The sequence below is a fragment of the Vicia villosa genome, unplaced genomic scaffold, assembly GCF_029867415.1.
Source record: "Vicia villosa cultivar HV-30 ecotype Madison, WI unplaced genomic scaffold, Vvil1.0 ctg.000089F_1_1, whole genome shotgun sequence".
NCBI lineage: Eukaryota > Viridiplantae > Streptophyta > Magnoliopsida > Fabales > Fabaceae > Vicia > Vicia villosa.
The window spans coordinates 931,758-939,906 of NW_026705008.1; positions in this window are offsets into that span (position 1 = coordinate 931,758).

The following is an 8,149-nucleotide window of genomic DNA, read 5'->3' on the forward strand; positions in this document are numbered from 1 at the left end:
CCTCGGGGGCAGGGACGAGGATACTACCCTTGGTAGGGGAACGGTCCTCTATGACGAAGAAAGCAATACAAACATGACTACAAAACTTCAACTTTACCGGTCCTAGGAACTACTCGGGAAAAGCAAACAATTCTCCAAACATGACGTATAAATTAATACGTTTTTAAGGCAAGCGCTAAAAACTGGGTGAATGCAACAACCAAAAACAGTATCCGACATCATTCAGTGCACTAAATTGAAAAAAAGCAAGATAAATACAATAGTATTTTTTCCATCTCATTACAATTAAGGGTTAAATAAGTTTTTCGTCCCTCTAAATATTTGAGATTTCATTTTTAGTCCCTCAAAAAATTTCCTTCAACTTTTCATCCCTTAAAAATTTTCCGTCTCAATTATTAGTCCCTGACGTCAGATTCCACTAACGGTTGCTTATGTGGCAGCCTACGTGTAATTAATTTTTGTTTTTCTTTTAAATTCTGCAATGACACCGTGGCATTAGTAGCTTAGTTTATAATGGGATTCCTAATTTCACCAGTTGCCCTAATTTCACAAATTTGTATGTTCTTCTTCACGTTATTCTTCTACCCCTCCTTCCTCATCTCCTATATACTAAAATCGTGTCCCCCATCTTCTCATTGCTTGTTTTTTTCATCCTTTTGATCTCCTTCTCGTTCTGCTTTCCATCATGTCAAGTGCTTCGGTCAAATCTGGTGTTGGGAAGTTATGTGGTTGTCATGTTCGTATGGTGTCGTATCTCTGCAATAATGGACCAAAAAGGGTAGGTTGTTTTGGAGATGCCCTAATTGGAGGAGTGCAGAAACGTGTGATCTCTTCATATGGGATGATGATTTTGTAGACCATGTTGGAACTGAAGGTGCAGATTCGATGAACAGTGAATCATCAGCCATGGCAGTGAATCATGTGAATCATCAAACTCTATGAATGGTCTGCATCCCTACTAACAGCAATCAGCAAGATCCCACCATATTTGTTTTTGAGGTGACATCCATCTAACCCTATGAATGGTCTGCATCCAACCTTCAATGCTTTTTTAGTTCCATCAAAACACATGTAGCATCTTTCAAACTTTGGAGGTGTTCTAGAAATATTCAGCTTAAATGTATTTCCTACTGATGCCTTCCTCAATTCAGCTCCATAAGACCAAAGCATACTGTATTGCTTGGCTGAGTCTCCTTCAACAACCTTTCTAGCTAGCTGCCTGGGCTTAAAAGCCCTACACCCAGTAATTTCAGAAGAATACCTAAGTCTTACATCAGCCACAACTTCATTCAATTTCATACCTGAGTTGTTCTATAATTTGTCAACAATTACTCTAGAGACCCAATCAGCATTAGCATTCTTGTTAAAGAACTTCCTACCACATTTGTGCTTTGCATATAGAGTTTTGATCCTAAATGTTGTTGTTCTCAAAACCTACTGCATAGGACTGTGTAGTCACATTGTTTTTTGTCCTTACAAACAACCCTACACCTTGTTAAATCATTTTTGGCAAACCTCACCTCCCTACCATTCAACACATTGTGTTCAAGCACAGCCTTCTTAAATTGCTTTAGAGAAGCAAACTCCATTCCCACCTTGAATTGGAACTCTTTTCTTAGTTTTTCACCTTCATTAAATCTGATCACTGGTGGCCTCTCATCAGCACTATCATCATCTGCCCCACTGTCAATATCATCAGTTATGTAACCATCATCAATTACATGTTCCCTATCCATCTCATCAGAAATCAAACCCTTCTTAACACCTTGACTGCTCCCAGCACCAACAGGATCATGCACATTACTTGTCCCAGCACCAACACCATTACCAGCATCATCATTCCTAACTCTTCCCCCCTTCTCCACATGACTTGGACCTTCACCAATGAGATCATCAAAATCATGCATTCTCTCCTCTTCACTGTCTTCAAAGTGTATGCCATTCAATGAGTCCTCAGATGATTCACTATTAACCTCTTCAATTTCCTCATCAACAACATGGCCTTTTTCTTTCCCTATTAACCTCTCCATGAAATTCTTCTCACTACCAGGTAATCTTGTCTCTGCGTATATCTCGACATCACACTTATTCTCCTCAGCACACACAGCTAACTTACTTGCATCAACATCATTATCAAATGGTTTAAGATCATTTCCAAGACTTTCCTTTTCTGTCTTCCACCACATCTTAACATCTTCGACTTTAAATGCAGAATCCATGTCCTTAATCAAGTCAACTGCTTCAAAATATGACCAATAATCTGGGTCTTGACCACTAACAGCATAAACGTTCCCCCTTTCATATGTTAACCCTTCATCCTTTACAAAAGAACCTTTCGTATAGAAAACCACCTTAAATAAACCCATTTCCTACACGTTTCAAGAAAAAACAAAGGTAGGTTCATTTTTTAAGAAATTTCATAAACCCTAGCTTTCAGGTACGTAATACAGTTGGAAGCGTTTTCTATTACTATCATTACTAGGAGATACTATTAGTACTGCAAAGAATAAAAAAATTGAAGTGGGCCTTACCTTGTCGTTCTTGGGACCGCAACAAGCTGCGCAATCTTCGTCAATGGAGGGACCACAGAGGCGCACTGAGGGATTGAAGGGAACAGAAGGGACAACACCTTTCTATTAGGGATTCTGAAATGTTTTTTGGATTAGGGATTTTGAACGTAGAATTAGGGATTCTGAATGTAGAAGTAAATACCACCTAAGCTAATTTAATACAAAAAAATTAAAAAGAAAAACAAAAATTAATTACACGTAGGCTGCCACATAAGCAACCGTTAGTGGAATCTGATGTCAGGGACTAATAATTGAGACGAAAAATTTTTAAGGGATGAAAAGTTGAAGGAAATTTTTTGAGGGACTAAAAATGAAAACTCAAATATTTAGAGGGACGAAAAACTTATTTAACCCTACAATTAAACATGTTACCTCTTTCATAAAGGGAAGCAATAAAGGCTCTCACGCCCGCAACTAATATTCAGCCATCACCGCAAACACCGGCGGTCCGGCCTATATTCTAAAAATAAATGAAGACCTTGCTGATAAAAAGGGAAAGCCATGATGAGTTGTAACAAGCCGTGAATAATGATAATGATAAAGGGAAGGTCGTCACAAAGCTCTAAAGTTAACAATAATTAAGATATCACGGTAAACATTTCATTGAATATCAAAATTAATACACCCAAAGCACAAAAGTCTAGGAAAACATTGCAATAAATAAATTTTAGAAAGCAAAATAAAATCAAGCTGAAACATTGAAAATCGAGGCACCGAGACCATCTCCTCGATTCACCCTGGGAGAAGACCTGAAAGGATCCAACACCTCGACATAAATCACAATATCAGGGTAGAACTTCCTTGCTTACTCCTCCAATCATTCTCGGATTCTGAGTACATCCTGCATATTATGCTGAAGAGCATCATGGAGTGTTCGCTTCAGGTTGACAACCTCGTCATGAAGAGCTTTCAAATTCAAGGCCTATGTATCTTTCTGATGATCCTCCACTTGACGAGCCTTCTCCTCAAGAGAGTCACAAGTAACCTTGTATCGCTTCGCTGCATTTTGGAGAGAGCCCTCCAATTCAGTCACGCGAGCTACCAGAATAGAAGGGAGCCATGTATCTCCAGCTTCCTTTTGCAGAGTTTAAGCTCTTTTTGGAGGTTGGTGCATTTCAGCTCCATACCTTAAACCCTCTATTTCCAAGTATCCCTCTCCTTGAAAGGACTACCTCGGGCCAATACATCACACTGTCTAGGAGAAGCCGAAGCATGAGTAGGGGTGGAAGAAGAAGTCTCAGTATTCACCACCGCTTAAATAACCTAAGCATCGACAAGATTTTATAACATGTTCAACTTGCTTATTTTTTCCATACTATCTACAAAGCGTAATCATGTATGCGAAAACAAATGGGAGGTCATGTTAGGTCATGCTATTTGATAAGGTCTACATATGGAAATGGGAGCGTACATACGCCTACTAATTTCTTGTTGGGAATTTATATGTTACTCCAAGTGTATGTATGCCTGACACCAGTATGTTTTTCCTCCTCTTTTGTCCATTTTTTTTACTAGTAAAACCTAAAAAATATGTCAAAATCTTCTAAAACGCCACACTAGTATGTTATTTAATCAAGAGGATTGCTATTTATACATTCAAAACCATACACCTAATCCTTACACCCACTCAAATACATCATTGGCATTATGTTTATTTGTATCAGAAAAAAGAAAAAACAATTACTAAACATAATAAAAAATAAAACCGTATGAAACTACGGTGTGAGTGTCAAGTTTAGTGTAGGTTTATCATTTCCCTTTAATCAATTAAAACCTAAACATTTGGTTTTACTATAAAACCAAATTAATCGATAATTAAAATAATAAGTAATCAATAAATAAATCAAAATACTTAGATAAGATAGTAAAAATGATGACTAATAATTATGCCACAAAGAGTACACAATTTTGTAAACGAGAGACACAACACATATGTCATGACCATCATATGTGTGCACTTTCGTCAGGTCGGCTAGACCTCGTTCAGTTTGGTTGGGTCGAACTTGACCTTGGGTTATGCAGTAATTTTTAAAATAAATGTATTGTTATCATCTTTTTCATTAATTTCACACACGTAAAGATCTCCACATGTCATTCTTCCCCCTCTACCTCTCTCTCTACTTCGTCCAAATAATTTTTTATTTTTTGCATTTTATTTTTAAGTGGCTCATGGGTTCCATATATGATGGGTATTCTGACCAAATTCAAGTGGTCTTTGTACTATAAATTGTGTAATTCTTGATCTGTTACCTACTGTGCAACAGTCGGCATCCCAGTTTGCACATAACTATTTTATTCTAAAGAAATCGTAGTTGATCGTTTTCTTTGCAAAATGTTGACACTATCGCAAAATATTTTAAAGAGAGCGACCTAACCTGCATCTGGATTTGATAATTTCTTCAGTGACGTATTTCTCAAAACTGATGTTTAAATTGAAAAACAAATTTTTAAGACATTTTCAACTATCATTGTTATCGAACAAATTAATTAGTACTTTTGATATCTCTAAGAAACCGTTCAAATTTGAGGAAAGTCATTTCAAAATTTCAAAACATAAAATTCTATTTTTTTTAATCATAAAACGTGTTGTCAATGTTTTTACCGAAGGAAATCACGTTGTTCTTGCTTCTTTCGGATCGAATGAATAAACAAACAATAAGAAATATGTGGATTTAGACACAACAACAAAAAAAGTGTCTGATGCATCTAGAACTATTACACAAATTAAAGAGAATGATATACAACTAATGAAGGAATTAACCTTATAGAAAGAGAATGATTATCTTTGTAAGAAAATCATATTTTGAATGGACTTGCAAATGATTTGTATGATTATTACAATAATTATGATACTGCAAGACATATTTTAGAGGCTCTAAAAAATAAGTATGATACCGAGGAGGTAGAAGTAAAGAAGTATGTTGTCAGTCTCTACTTTCAATATTAGATGGTTAACGAAATATCTGTGGATGCTCAATAACATGAAATTCAAAATATTACTCACAAAATCATCCTTGAAGGCATATCTTTAGGCAAACAAGCTGTTATTATTGACAAATTTCCTCATGGTTCAAAAGATTTCAAAATTTACTTTCCCACGAAATAAAAGAATTTTCAATTGAGATTATTATTACTCAGATTCGAATTGAAAAATAATCTTGAAGACAAGACCAAAAAGAAGAAGTTTGGCTTAATTTAAATAACAAAAAGAAATTTCGTGCAGTTCTAAAGTCAACTGACAATTAAAGAATCAATTTGGGTTAAAGCGGTAAAGCAGCAGTAAAAAGTAAGTATTTATTTAGTTTTATCATATCGTCTCCATAGGGATTAGTATTATTGAATTTTCGTTCGACAATTTCTCACATTAATGAGTTTGGGTTAAAATGGTAAATGTGAGAATTAAACTTATGAACATAAGAAGAATTTCATTCTTCGGAAAGGATAGAACTCTCGGGATTGAATTTCACATACCCGTTAAATACTTAAACTCATCACTTAGTTTTACTCAACCAAAATCACTCGTCAATATCATCACGTACCACTCATACAGAGGTTATATTTAACGCAAAGTGAGAAATCAACCGTTTTGCCCGCGTCGACAATTTCTCAACAACACGAACAACACAGAGCCATTAAGATTTGATATCCATATGATTATTAAGCCAAAATCTATCTCTAGAGTTTAAGCCCAATAGATGTTCATCCTAAATCTGGATTCGAACCCTATATGTCTATAACAACTCAAACGCAAATAAAGTAAGCAATCACCTACATTAATTTGTAAAGAAGGAATCATACAACACTAAGAGTAATCAAAATAAATATAAACAAAGCATACTTACAAACTAAACCCCAACAAATAGAAGTTTGCAAAGAGAATAAATGGAGAAGAAACCAAATATTTCACGGTGTCAATTACGATCAGCCAAGCTCCCGGCCCCGAACCATCCGATTACAAGCCACAAATGTTATTTTATAAGCTCTAAACTACCAAGAATGAAGGTTCGTGAGTTAGGAACAAATACCCTAAAACATAACCTAGAAATGGGTATTTTGGCCCTTTTAACGTGTTTCTTCCCAGCTGATCTCGCTTAGCGGTAGCAGAGCTCGCTAAGCACCCTCAGCTGCAACTTGAGATCTCGTTTCGACCATAACTTGAGAATCATCGTAACTCTGATTTGCGCCCGGTTCGAAGCTTTGAAAAACTTATTCAATGCTCTATCTAACAATGACTAAATATCAATGAAATTGATGATTTTTCTCATCTTTATTTTGAGCCTTATACTTTGATGAATTGCTAAAAATTGCATTCTTGAAGCTTAACCTTTGGCTCTTATTACTCGATGCTCCAATTATGAATGAATACCTACAAAATGAATGTAAAAATGCCAAACGGTACATAAAAGAATCGAAAACACGAAGAATATGTAATATATATAAATATAACGAAAATGTAGCCATTCACACACAAGTTGGAGTAAAAGAGACGATAAGTGTCGTAAAACTATATACGAAAATAACTAAAATTTGGCATTTATCATACTGCAAGACATATTTTAGAGGCTCTAAAACATAAGTATGATACCGAGGAGGTAAAAGTAAAGAAGTATGTTGTTAGTCTCTAATTGCAATATTAGATGGTAAATGAAATATCCTTGGATGCTCGATAACATGAAATTCAAAATATTACTCATAAAATATTACTCACAAATCATCCTTGAAGTCATCCTTGAAGTCAAAAAGAAATTTGGCGTGGTTTTAAAGTCAACCGACAATTAAAGAATCACAACTACAATGATGTGAACCAAATTAAGAATGAGGACCCTTCAAGGGCCCCAATTGCTAAGTAATAACCACCACCTCAGAGAAGTGATGTTGGTGCTTCACTTGCTACAATTGTGAAAAATCAGTTCATATGGCTAAAAATGGAGGAACATGCATAAACATGATGTGGCCCCTAATGCACCAGCTAACATGACTAATGAAAAATTTATTTCTATAATCACATGAATCAACATGGTTGGTTGATATACATTGACACATCTTGTTATTTCTATTATGATCATCCAATTTTCAAAATGCACATGCTCGTTGAAGATAAAAAATTGTTGTTGGGAGATTCTCACACCACTAATGTTACTGGTATTGGAGACGAAGAGCTGGAGTTAAGTTCTAGAAATACTTTAACTTTGAAGGATGTGATGCATGCTTTTGATGTTATAAAGAATATTGTTTCAATGTTTCTTCTAAATAAGGCAAAATTTAGTCCGTTTATTAGGGGAAGAATTGTACACCATCACTAACAATGGTATTTTTGTTAGAAAATTGTCTGCCGTTGATGTCATGTTTAAGTTAAAGTTGAAATGAATAAAATTTCTCTTTCATATTACTCTTTGTGTGTTTTAATGTATGTCATGCTAGATTTTATCATGGTAATAAGCATGTTATTTCTAATTTAAGTAATTTAGGCTTAATTTCAAAGTTAAATGTCCATGACTTAGAAAATTGTGAATTTTTTTTGGTTTATCACCACCGATTTAGTCTGGTTCGAGGGTCAGTTCTGGCATCAAGTGGTTCCA